General features: G+C 34.1%; 1 pseudogene; it reads right to left on the reverse strand.

Moving 5' to 3' along the window:
• Window positions 1–4,208: 4,208 nt before the first annotated feature.
• On the reverse strand, window positions 4,209–4,306 carry LOC115836769 (annotated as a pseudogene).
• Window positions 4,307–13,871: the final 9,565 nt, after the last annotated feature.

A 13,871-nucleotide genomic window follows, 5' to 3' on the forward strand; every position in this document is an offset into this window, starting at 1 on the left:
GTCATTTGTTGAAATGAAAATTCTTCCCCACTGAATTGTCTTGTTGAGAATCAGTTGATCAAAAATGTGAGGATTCATTTCTGAACTGTCATTTCTGTTCTGTGTGCTTATCCTCATGCCAATACCACACTGCTTTGATAACTGTACCTTGATAACTGATAATTAAGTTTTTAAATTGAGAAGTATAAGCTCTCCAATTCTATTCTGTTTTTCTAAAGATAATTTTGGCTGTCTTTGGGATCCCTGCATTTCCATGCCAGGAAATTTCCACTTCTATTCCAAAACCAGCCTATCACTTTCTGGGAACAATATAATGGCAACTTGGAGTTTAATATGGATTGCATTTAATCTGTAGGTCAATTTGGAAAGTATTTTCATATAAACAACATTAAGTCTTCTAATCCATTAATGTGTGTTGTCTTTCCATTTATAACTTTTATTTTTAAAATAATATTTTGTAGTTATCAGTGTACATTTTTTGTCAAATGTATTATTTTGTCACATTATTTTTGATGCCTTGTAGATGAAATTGCTTTCTTAATTTCATTCTTGTATTTTTTATTGCTGCTGTATAGAGATATAATTAATTTTTGCGTATTAATCTTATGTCCTGCCACATTGCTGAATTCATTTTAGTTTTACAGTTTTCAGTGAATTCCTTAGAATTTTTTCTATATATATATGATCATGTAATTTGCAAATAGAGTTTTACTTTTTGTCTTTTTTTTTTTCTAGTTGCACCACCTAAAACCTCCAGTACAAAGCTGAATAAATATGGCAAGAGTAAACATCCTTTTGTTGTTTATGATCTCAGAGAGAAAACACCCAGTTTTTCTCCATTAAGAACAATGTCACCTGTGCAGTTTCATGTATTCTGTTTATACAGTGGAGGGGGTTTTTATGTATTCATACTGAGTGAATATTTTTATCATTAAAGAATATTAGATTTTGCCATATGTTGCAATTGCATTTATTGATATGAGCATTTTTGTTTTTTAGTCTAAAATATGCTGCAGTATACTGATTGATTTTCAGATGTTAATCCAACATTGCATTCCTGGGATAAATTACACTTGGTCATGGTGTATAATTATTTTTATCATCTTGTTGGTTTTGTTTGCTGATATTTTTGGGGGGTTTGCATTTATATTTACAAGGGATATCGGTCTGAAGATTTCTTGTGATGTCCCTGCTTGTATTTTTGGTTTTATTTTCAATCAGGGTAATACTGACCTTATAGAATATGTTGGAAAATGTTCTGTCCTCTGCAAATTTTTTCAAGAACTTGTGAAGGGCTGGTATTATCTTTTTAACAGTTTCATAAGATTAATCAGAGAAGTATTTTGGGCCAGGGCCTTACTTCATAGATTACAAAATTTTCTAATTCAATCTCTTATTTTTTATAGGTCTATTCAGGTTTTCTATTTCCTCTTGTGTTAGTCTAATTAGTTTATTATTTCTAGGATTTTGTGCATTTTTATCTAACTTATCCTATATCTGCCATGTAATATTTCCTTATAATTCTTTATTTCTACAAATCTAGTATTAATGTCCCTTTTTTCATTCCTGATGATAATTTAAGTCTTCTTTCATTTTCTTGGTCAACTAGCTAAAAATGTGTCATTTTTGTTGATCTTTTCTGGGAAAAACTTCTGGTTTCATTGGCTTTCTCTACTGATTATCAATGTTTCTGCTATAATATTTGTTATCTCCTCCTTTTTCCTGTTTTTGATTTAGTTTACTCTTCCTTTCTGATTTCTTGAAGTGGAAGGTTAGGATATTGATTTTTTTCTTTTGCCCTGTAAGCATTTACAAGTCTTCCTCTAAGCACTGTTTTAGTTGGATTCTATACATTTTGATATGTTGTGTTTTTGTTTTTATTCATTTCAAAATATTTCCTAATTTCTCTTTTGCTTTCATTGCCTCATTCTCTTTAGGAATGTTGTTTTATGACTAGAATATGATGTGTCCTGGATGATGTTCCATGTGTGCTTCAGAAGAATGTGTATTGTACAGTTGTTGGACTGAGTGTTCTGTAGATGTCTTTTAGGTCTAGTTAGTTTATAGTGTTGTTAATGTCTTTTTTTTTTCGCTTATCTTCTGCCTAGTTGGTATATCCATGATTGAAAGTGGGTTGCTGAAGTCTAATTATTATTTTTTAATTGCCTGTTCCCCCATCTATTGTCAGTGTTTGCTTCATATATTTTAGGACCATGTTGCTAGGTACATATATACTTACAATTGCTGTATCTCCTTGATGAATTGATCTTATTATAGAATATGACTTTTTGTGTTTAGTAATATTTTGTCTTAAAGTCTATATTAGATATTAATATATACAGAGGAGCTGTGGTTTGGTACTGTTTGCATGGCGTATCTTTCAATTCTTTTACTTTTAACCTATTTGTCTTTGAATCTAAAGCACGTCTCTTGCAGACTGCTTTAGTTAGATCACACATTTTTGTCCACTCTGCCAATCTTTGCCTTTTGAGCAAAGTATTTAAACAATTTATATTTAATTATTTATAAAGTAGAAGTTATAGAATTTACATCTGGCAGTTTGCTATTTGTATTCTATATATGCCTTATGTCTTTTTTGTCCATTTCTCAATTACTGCCTTTTTGATGTTAAACAGATACTTCCTAGTGTACTATTTTCACTGCTTTATTGTTTCCTATATTTTTTTAGTTATCATCTTAGTGATTTTCCTGGTGTTTACAGTTAGCTCATAACTTTAAACAATCCAGTTCAAGTTACTACTAAATGTCAAAGGTATAAAAATCTTTGCTCCAATATGCTCTTATTTCTCTCTCATTCTTTAAACTGTGATTGTGCTACAAACTATCTTTATACATTATAAACCTATCAATGGTGTTTTATAATTATTGCTTTATGCAATTATTTTTATAAAACAGATAGGATAAGGAAAGGTTTATTGATATAATTTGACTCTGTATCACCACCCAAATCTCATGATGAATTCTAATTCCCACTGTTGGAGGTGGGGCCTGGTGGTAGGTGATTGTATCATGGGAATGGTTTCTAACGGTTTAGCACCATCCCCCTAGTGCTGCCTCAGGATAGAGTTCTCATGAGATCTGGTTATTTAAAAGTGTAGACCACCTCCCCTTCACTCTCTCTTCCTCCCAGCTCCAGCCATGTATGATGTGCCTGCTCCCTCTTCACCATCTGCCATGATTGTAAGTTACCTAAGGTCTCCCCAGCCATGTACAGCCTGTGGAACTGTGAGCCAATTAAACTGCTTTTCTTTATAAATTACCCAGTGGCAGGCAACTCTTTATAGCAATGTGAGAACAAACTAATACCATGATAAACAAATATTTTTAGACTGTATTTTATATTCACTTATGTAGTATACTTTACTGGTGCTCTTTATTAATTCATGTGGTTTCAAGTGTCCTTTCAGCCCGAATGACTCTTTTTTAAAACCTTCTTGGTAGAACAGATCTTTTAGCAACAAATAATCTCCATTCCTCTTTTTAAAAATCCTGGGAATATCTTAATTTTATATTCATTTATGAAGGCGAGTTTAGCTGAATTCTCAACAGTATTTTTATTTCAACACTTTGGACATGCTACCCAATGTCTTCTGACATCCATAGTTTTGCATGAGAAGTCAGCTGTTAATCTTATTGAAGATTCCAGATAATTGATGTAAATTTTCTCTTGATGTTTTCAAGAAAAAAAAAAAAAAGTCTTTGAATTACATCATTTGACTCTGACCATTCTAGCTGTGGGCCTTTGAATCTGTTCTATGTGGAGTTTATTGATCTTGGATGTGTAGATTAATATGTTAAAAATTTTGAAATTTTCCAGTCTTTTTGCCAATGTGTCTCTCTCATCTCCTCTGAGACTTCTGTTTATTTTGGTACACTTAATGGTGTCCCATAATTCTCTGAGGTTCTGCTCATTTTTTCATTTCCTGTACTGCTTATAAGATTGGATTATCTCTATTGACCTATCTTCAAGTTTGTAGATTCACTCATCTGCCAGCACAAATCTAGTGTTGAGACACTCATATTTTTGTTATTCATCTTTTTAAGTTCACAATTTATATCTGCATTTTTAAAGCAAATATAAATTTGATATACTTTATTGATATTATCTTTTTGGTGAGATGTAAACATTTTTATTTAGTTCTTATATATATAATTTCTATTTTAATTTTTAAAAATACATTTTTTTGAAAAATATGTAATGCTTCACGAATTTGTGTTGCATCCTTCTGCAGGGGTGATGCTACTTTTCTCTGTATCATTCCAATGTTAGTATAGGTGTGATTACTGATTTTTGTATTTTGTAAGGCATTATTGTCTTTACATTTCTTGAGTGCTTTACACATGGTCTTTTTAATTCTTTGAACTTACCTACAATAACTTAAGACATTGTCTTCTAAGATCAAAATCTGGGACTCCTCAGGGACATTTTCTGTTGGCTGTAAATGTGTCATGCTTTCCTTTTTCTTTGCATGTTTCATTTTTAAAAACTGAAAATATTTATATTGTAGCCATTCTGGTATCAGTCTTCAACCCTCAAGATTTGTTCTTGCTTAGATTTTAAAAATTTTTATTGTTGTTTTTCTTGCTTCTGCCTATTTGTTTAGTGACTTTCCTGAACTAATCCTGTAGATTCTGTATTCCTTTCGGTGTGCAGTCACTAAGCACTTGTACTATACAGGTTGAGTAGTCCTAATAAAAAAAATCTGAAATCTGAAATGCTCCCAGATCTGAAACTTTTTGAGTGTGTTGACGTTATGCAAAAAGAAAATGCTGATTGAAGTGTTTTCAATTTCTGGATTGGAAATGCTGAACTGGTATAGATAGTGCAAATATTTATAAATCCTTCCAACTTCAGAATCCAAAACACTTTTTGTCCCAAGCATTTCATATATGAGATACACAACCTCTCTCTTTCCTTCTCTCTCTCTAAATAGAGATATAGATATAGATAGAAATATCTATCTATATATCTATATGCTTATCACGGCACTAATCACAATAGCAAAAACTTGGAACCAACCCAAATGTCCATCAATGATAGACTGGATTAAGAAAATGTGGCACATAAACACCATGGAATACTATGCAGCCATAAAAAAAGATGAGTTCATGGTAAATGATGAGTTAATGGGTGCAGCAAACCAACATGGCACATGTATACCTATGTAACAAACCTGCACATTGTGACATGTACCCTAGAACTTAAACTATAATTTAAAAATATAAAAAAGCACTATTCCCACAGAACAGTGAATGTTTTGTCAGAAATCACAGCTGTAAAACCTCTATTCCCTGGGTGCTGTGGCCAATTAATTTGATTCAGAGCTCAGTTCAGTATGGAAAAGAGGTAACCCTGTGGCATTACCAAAACAATAGCAATTTGCTGGCAACATCACACCTACTGAAGGCTGTGGTTGAGTTGGAGAAAACAAGCTGGGGAGGGATTTAAAAAGAAATCCCAGAGAATCAGTTGACCACAGAAAATTCTGAAATGCTGCAACACATTCATGGGGATCTAACTGAAAGGCTATGCCTAAGTCCAGGGAAGACATGGGAAAGGAGGTATTAGTCATTTACATTTGACTGACCTTGCAGATGTGAATGAGCAGAACCCTGCAGAAGCAAGAAGTGGAAGCTAAAGAAGTGTTGAAAATTGCCTGAAGTTTGGATGTGCCTTATCACCCTTTGAAAGGTGGTAGATACACAAGAAAGGCATTTAAGAAAATCTTCTGATGGACCATTGGCTGACCACTAAATTATACTGACCTAGATGTGACCCCCAGAAAGGCAAACTTAAAAACAAGAAAAAAAATATATATAGCTATATATATATAATCTCTATATCTAGATATAGATATATCGCTATATCTCTATATCTACTTGTTAATTACCTATCCTATTTATATCTGCATTTTCAAGTAAAATTTATATTTGTCATGCTCCTTCCATTTTAAAGTTTCTTAGTACCCGCCCCCCTTCCAGGTAAAATATACATTTGTAAAGGTAGAAGAGATATGAATATTATTACATAGTTTTTATTTATGTGCTCGAATTTCACATATAAGTTTTTTAGTTGATTTCTATTATTTATTACTTTTCGTTATTGCTTTTCTCAATGTTCTCATCTTTCAAATGTGACTTGCTTCTATATTTAGTTTATGAAAAATAATTAAATTCCATGGGATTATTCCCTAGCTAGTCTTAGTAATTCTGAATTCTAGATGGAATAAGAGTTACATCTATTACATTTTAACAAATACATGTATATACATTCTCTAATATAAGATAGGATATTTCAATTTTATTGCAGTAAATTTATGGCAATAAATTTACATTTATATCCTTTATTTACATTATATCCTTTGCATAAAATCGGTCGGTGAATCATGGCTTAAAAATACATCTTCAATTAGTTATGCAGCAATAATGTCCCCAATATGTATTATCATTTACAATTATAATTTGCTAGATGATACAGATGAGATGTAGCAGTGAGTAACATAATTGCCTTTTTAATGCTGTAGTAGGTATGCTGTGGTCATTAATTATCAACTTGACTAATTATTATTGGTATAAATTAATCTTTGCTGTAATAATTATTGCTGATGAATATACATGTTTTGTCCCCATTACCTTTTACCATGACATGAAGATGATATAAGTGATTATTAAACTACAGACTGTCTAAAACAGAGTTAAATAATTTGATATAGTAAAGGTATCCTTGAGCTCAGATAAATTTTCATTAAGCCATGGAACTGCAAAAGGCATTTGACCTAATGACATTTTTCAGATATTAAGGTTATCTCATTCCCCACTCTCCCTCACAGATTTGTTTCTTTGTATTTCATATACGACGGTGCAAAGCTTCTGGCTGCCTTAAATAGAGGAGTTATTAAGAAGTGTGCTTCTGTAAATGAGAGGGTGTATGTAATCTTAGCATTGAGAAAAAGGAGTAGAAAAAAAGTCATACAATGTTAACTCTTAAAAATTCTTCATAGTAATTACCAAATTTCATGCAGATGTTCTTCAACTTACGAGAGGGTTGTGTACTGATAAGCTCATCGTAAGTTGAAAATATCTCAAGTTGAAAAGACATTTAGTATACCTAACCCACCAAATGTCATTGTTTAGCCTAGCGTACCTTAAAAGTATGCAGAACACTTATAGTAGCCTAGAGTGGGGAAAACTAATCTAACACAGCATATTTTATAATAACATGTTGAACATCTCATGTAATTTATTAAGTACTGTACTGAAAGTGAAAAAACAGAATGGTTGAATGGATACTCCAAGTACACTTTCTACTGAATGCACATAGCTTTTGTAACATCATAAAGTTAAAAAATTGTAAGTTGAACCATTGTAAGTCATGGATCATCTGTGTTTACAAACACCTGTGACCAATAAAACATTTATAAGAAGAAGGGTAGATCTTGTATTTTTTTTGTGTTCCCAGAACAAGAATAGTGCCTGGCACCCAGTAGATGCTCAAGAAATATTTGCAGAATGCATAATTAAATAGTGAGGTGAGCTAAATATCCTGTAACAATGAGAAGCTGATGCAAGCCAGTCATTGGTAATTGTTCATTTTCATCAAAGAGATCATTCAATAAGCTTTCACAAAAATAACCTCTATTCTAATATTTACCATTCAAATACACTCTGAGAAACATATTGACACTCACTGAGAAAAAAAAATGAGACTCATGATCCTGATTTTGAACAAAATTTGCTGCATCTTGGAGCAATAGAGGCTTACACTTGCTATGAGTTTATCAGAAACACTGTCATCAGAACAAACCTAAATGAACTCCTATTTTAAGAAGTCTAAACCAGTCCAGCTTATGCAGAAATATATTATCAGAGCAACTATATTAAATGATTGGTCTAAAGTATTTTTAAAAGCAGACATTTGTGTCATTTTACTCAATTATTTTGGGGGAACATTTAAAATATATTTTATGGCCCAAAATGGGTTTCCAATATTGTAATCTTAATATATGATGTTGTAACTGTGGGAAACAGGGTTTAACTTGAGGTTTACTGATTTATGACTACCATCCAAGAAATAATAAAATAATTAGATAATACATTGGTTCCTTTGAAAGAGAAAGTATGGGTTGTGAATGATGTATTCTTACAAACAATACAGGAGGAATTCATAGGTAGTGGTTTGTCTAAACAAAGAATGGTTGTAGTAACCTGTAGTTTTTCTTATGATCAATATGAACCTGGGAAACGGCACTACTTAAACTAAATATAGGATAAGGTGGTGGAAAGCCCTGTGGTTAAGAGCAGGAATTCCGAGGTCAGGAGACCCTGGGTTGGAGGCTCATCTCTCTGTTTAGTATGAATTTTAACACAAGTTATTCAATTTTTCTGAACCAGCTTCATAATCTTTGAAATACTGGTTATGAAAATAAGATCATGTCATGGTATTATGGGAATTTCATGTAGGTAATGCTTTTATTATGGTTGTATAATAGTGGCTGTATCAAAATGTTGTTGATAGGATTAAGTACAGGAAAATTATTTAGTGTACTTAGCAACATCTAAATAAATACTATGTATTATTTTTATTATTGCTATTACAAAATATGCACAATTCAAATACTACAGAAACATTTTTAAATTACATGTAAATACAGATATAACTTTTAGAGAAAACTATTTTCAAAATCAACGGTATATTTATTGAATAATTTGTCTCAAATAATCCAATAGTAAGTCTATTGAAGAACATTTTTTTGTTTTCTGAAATATTCTCTTTAAGCCTAATTGACATTCTGTCCTCTAATGTGAGGAAGTATGTAAGCAGAAGGATGGTTCATAGCTAGTCACTTTATTCCTCCAGGTCATTCTAGAGAGAATTTTAATGTGGATTTCACATTGCATCACTGGTATGGGTGGCTTATTTTGTCTGACTCTCTAAATAGACTCATGCTGGAAACTTACTCCAGTTGTGATGTCCTTCAACATTTGACCAAGCATACCTTCTCAGATTGGTCTAAACTCTATAGTGGTGACAAAATTAAAACATTTTATAGTCTAGTACAGCCCACTCAGACATCATGCTCTTCTTTTATTTCTACTGAATAAAAGCTCATGACTTGGCAAGTATTAAAGATTTATCTATTTATTAACATTTTACTCACAAGGATAAAACTCTTGAAATATTACAGCTCATTTTCAAGAATGTCCTTGGGATGGAAAGCAAATATATTTTTTGTCACATTACATTTTCAAACTATGTAGGTCACTGTCATAAAGCAATCACTAGAAAAGTTAGATGAAACCGCATTATGCAATAGATTTTTTTCATATTTTAGATACATATATATTTATATAATACTTGACTGTAAATTTTGATGGTAGTGCTAAGGACTCTGTGGAGAGACTGCTAAGCTCTTAAGAAGGTAAACAATTTTTGGAATGGAAAGAATTGTATTTTTCATTGGTGGCAAAATTTTTACATCTACCTTTATTAAGAAAATTTTTTTATTTATTTTGGTTAACAATTAAGTGAAAAATATGGTAGAGGGTCTTGCCTTGCCATTCCATTTTATCTGTCTGACTCTCAAATGCTTTATGCATAGAATAGAATTATTGTGGGGGGTAAGGTGGTAGGATGTCAATGTATCAGATAGGGCAAAATATCAGGTTTTCGCCCCAGTTGGCTCCAGAATATTTGCTAGCAGTCCTCAATTGCTATTGTGAGGAGTGTATTAGGTGCTAGTGTGGATTTTAGCATGGTGGTTAAGACTGTAGGATTGGAATTGGCCAAGACTGGATTGTATCCAATTTCCATTACTTAATAATCTCTTTCCTTAGTTAGCTTATGTGTAAAAAGGGTGTAATAATAGTGCGTTACTGGATGGTTATATGGTAAAAAAAAAGGATAGTTTAGTACAACATCTAGAAAATATAGGCACTTATAAAAATAAAAGCTATCATTTCCCCTCACATTATAACATTCCCTCAATAAACTACGATTCTCTAAAAAATTAATTTATCTATTTCTTTTTTAAAATGTGTTTTTCAGGCTGGGCCACTTATTATCTAGAAGAGTAAATTATGTGAGCATAATTCCCATTCCTGAATTAATGCTTTTTATTTGTTACACTTTAGATATGGTAGGTTTCTTTTCTTAGTTCATGATAAGTCGTTCAGTCAGTCTGTTCACATTGAACACACCCTCTGTGCCAGTTGTTTCTTTATGCCAGTAGGAGCTGGGATAAAAAAACATAAAAGTTAAATAGGTACCCTGGCTTCAAAGAGCTTGAAGTTTAGTGATAAACATAGACTTGCAAACAGGCAATTGCCTTGCCATATGATAAGTGCTCTACAGGGAACAGGGCATGGTGCCACAGGAGCCTATAGTTGGTGTTGGAGACATAATGTTGAAACACAGACCTGAAAGTTGAATAGGAGCAAGCCAATCAAAATGTGAGGAGGAAAATAAGCCACCCAGAAGAAACAGAACGTGTGAAAACCTGTAATGAAGAGTGAACATGGTATATTCAAGAATCTGAAATAAGGTATTTTTGGTTTTGGTAAGAATGCAGAGTGAAATTTCAAAGGTAACAAGCAATTAGGCAGGAGAAATAAACAAAGGCAAGATCATGAATGGATTTTTACAACATTTTGATTAACTTTTCCTTTATTAAAAAAAAGAGAAGCCACTGAAAGATATCAAGTGGGTAAGAAATGATGGCTACTTGTTTAGGAAGTATAATTTGGGGGCAGAGGAAACTAAGGGACAGAGGTCAAAACCAAAGACAAGAGAATAACATAGGAAGCTACTGTAGTAGTTGAGGTAGAAAAGCATGGATGTATCGCCTAAACTAATGCCAGAAAGAGCTGCAAGAAGCAAATGAACTTGCTGGAAGTCTAGAAAGTTTACTCATCAAAACTTTGCAAAAATTTGGATGATGTCTGTGGTAGCAACAGTAACAGTTAATACTTACATGGCACTTACTATGTTCCCATACTCATCTAAGTGTTTTGCTTATATTACGCCATTTAATATGCCCAGAAAATGTCTCAGTTAGACAGTATTATAATTTCCATTTTAGATGAGCAAACTGAGCAACAGAACATTTAAGTAACTTGTCCAAATTCGCACAGCTAGTGGGTGGGAAAGCCAGGGTTTCAACCCAGGCATTCTGGCTCTGAAATGCAAGGTATTTAGTACGAGGCTACTCTGCTGATCCAAATGACAGTTACTGATTTAGTATTCATATTCAAAGCACTGTGTCAAGTGCACTATAGTCATTAGTTTGTTTAAATGGTGGCAATTGGTGAAGGTGAAGAAGACACAATTAGGTTTCTTGCTTAGTTACAGAGATAGGGAGCCCAGCAGACGAGCACAAGTTGAAAATGATTAATTGAATTTTAGTCAAGCTTATTTTGGGCTGCCTTTGAGTCATCCAAACAGAGGTGTCCAATAGGCAATTTAATGTACACGACTAAAAGACTAGAGAGTTATTTGTCCTGGAGATAAGGGGAGAGGGATAGCATTAGGAGATATACCTAATGTAAATGACGAGTTAATAGGTGCAGCACACCAACATGGCACATATATACATATGTAACAAACCTGCATGTTGTGCACATGTACTCTAGAACTTAAAGTATAAAAAAAAAAATTCTGAATTCACCAGCATATGGGTGTTAGCTAGAGACATATAAATGTTCAGACAGCGACTATTACAGAAAAGGAGGCTTGGAGAAGGACACAGAAAAAGATCAACTTCAATGTCAGGACAGAGAAAGATGACTAGAAAGCAGGATAAGGAATGGTCAAAGAGTTGGGGGAAAAATAGAAAATGTGAAGTTACACAAGTCAAGATAAGAAAACATTTCAAGAATGATAGAGTGGCCAAATTAACAATGTAAAATACTACAAAATGTCTAAGAAACTTAAGTCCTGAAAAATCCCTATTCAATATAATATAGAAGTCATTGGTGATCTTAGTGTAGGAAGTCTTAGTTGGTTAGGGGAGGCAGAAGCCAGATTTCAGTAAGTTAAGAAGTGAGTACAAGGTGAGGAAGAGGTAATAGAAAATCTAGACAAGGGATTCAAGTACTTTAGCTGTAATTTGTAAAGGAAGAGTTAGGTGGTAATTGAATGGTGGGTGAGTATGTGTGAAGAGAATTTATAGATTGGTAGAACAGTAAATAGTCCAGAAATAAAGCCACACTTTTGTAGTCAATTGATTGTGCCAAAAAAATTCAATGTGGAAAAGTAGCTTATTCAAGAAACGGTATTGAAAAAACTGGGCAAATGTGTGAAAAGAAATCTTGATTCCTGATTTAGACTACATGTAGAAATTAACTAGAGATGGAAGATAGATCTGAAGAACAATTAAAGGATAAAGAGTCTAGAAAAAACATGATTTGGGATAGGAAAATATTTACTCAACAGGTCACAAACTAATACTTAGAAAAGAAAAATATAATATATAATTTATTAAAGTTCATGTGTTCTGCTCATCAAGACACTTAACTGAATGGACAGGCTAGCAGAAAATATATGCAAAATATATACACATCAATTATAAAGAACTTATACCAAGAATATATAATTACAAAACTCAATAATAAAATGACAACCCAAGAAAATGGGTAAAATTTTGAACAGACACTTTACAGAAGAAAATATATAAATGGCCAATAAATATACAAAACATTAGTCAAAATCATTAGTCATTAGAGAAATGCAAATTTAAACCATAATGAGATACCTCTACATACACAGTAAAATGACTAAAATTAAACAGATTGATAACAAATGTTGAGGATTTGAAGTAACCAGAAATCACATAAATCGCTGGTGGGTATATAAAATTCTCCATCATTGTACAAAAAATTTGTCAATTGCTTACAAAAATAAAAACATGCACCTAGCCTTTGGCTGAGTAATTTCACTTGTATGCATTTACCTAAAAGACATGAAAAGACTTGTATAAGAATGTTAATAGGAGGTGGAGCCAAGATGACCAAATAGGAACAGCTCCGGTCTCCAGCTCCCAGCGTGAGCGACACAGAAGACGGGTGATTTCTGCATTTCCATCTGAGGTACTGGGTTCATCTCACTAGGGAGCGCCAAACAGTGGGTGCAGGACAGTCGGTGAAGCGCACCTTGCACGAGCCGAAGCAGGGCAAGGCATTGCCTCACTCGGAAAGCGCAAGGGGTCAGGGAGTTCCCTTTCCTAGTCAAAGAAAGGGGTAACAGATGGCACCTGGAAAATCGGGTCAGTCCCACCCTAATACTGTGCTTTTCCAACAGGCCTGGAAAACGGCACACCAGGAGATTGTGTCCCGCACCTGGCTCAGAGGGTCCTACGCCCACGGAGTCTCACTGATTGCTAGCACAGCAGTCTGCGATCAAACTGCAAGGCGGCAGCAAGGCTGGGGGAGGTGTGCCCGCCATTGCCCAGGCTTGCTTAGGTAAACAAAGCAGCCAGGAAGCTCGAACTGGGTGGAGCCCACCACAGCTCAAGGAGGCCTGCCTGCCTCTGTAGGCTCCACTTCTGGGGGCAGGGCACAGACAAACAAAAAGACAGCAGGAACCTCTGCAGTCTTAAATGTCCCTGTCTGACAGCTTTGAAGAGAGTAGTGGTTCTCCCAGCATGCAGCTGGAGATCTGAGAACGGACAGACTGCCTCCTAAAGTGGGTCCCTGACCCCCAAGCAGCCTAACTGGGAGGCACCCCCCAGTAGGGACAGACTGACACCTCACTCAGCCATGTACTCCTCCGAGACAAGACTTCCAGAGGAACAATCAGACAGCTGAATTTGCGGTCTCACGAAAATCCGCTGTTCTGCAGCCACCGCTGCTGACAC

The sequence above is a fragment of the Nomascus leucogenys genome, chromosome 9 (assembly GCF_006542625.1).
Source record: "Nomascus leucogenys isolate Asia chromosome 9, Asia_NLE_v1, whole genome shotgun sequence".
NCBI classification, from domain to species: domain Eukaryota; kingdom Metazoa; phylum Chordata; class Mammalia; order Primates; family Hylobatidae; genus Nomascus; species Nomascus leucogenys.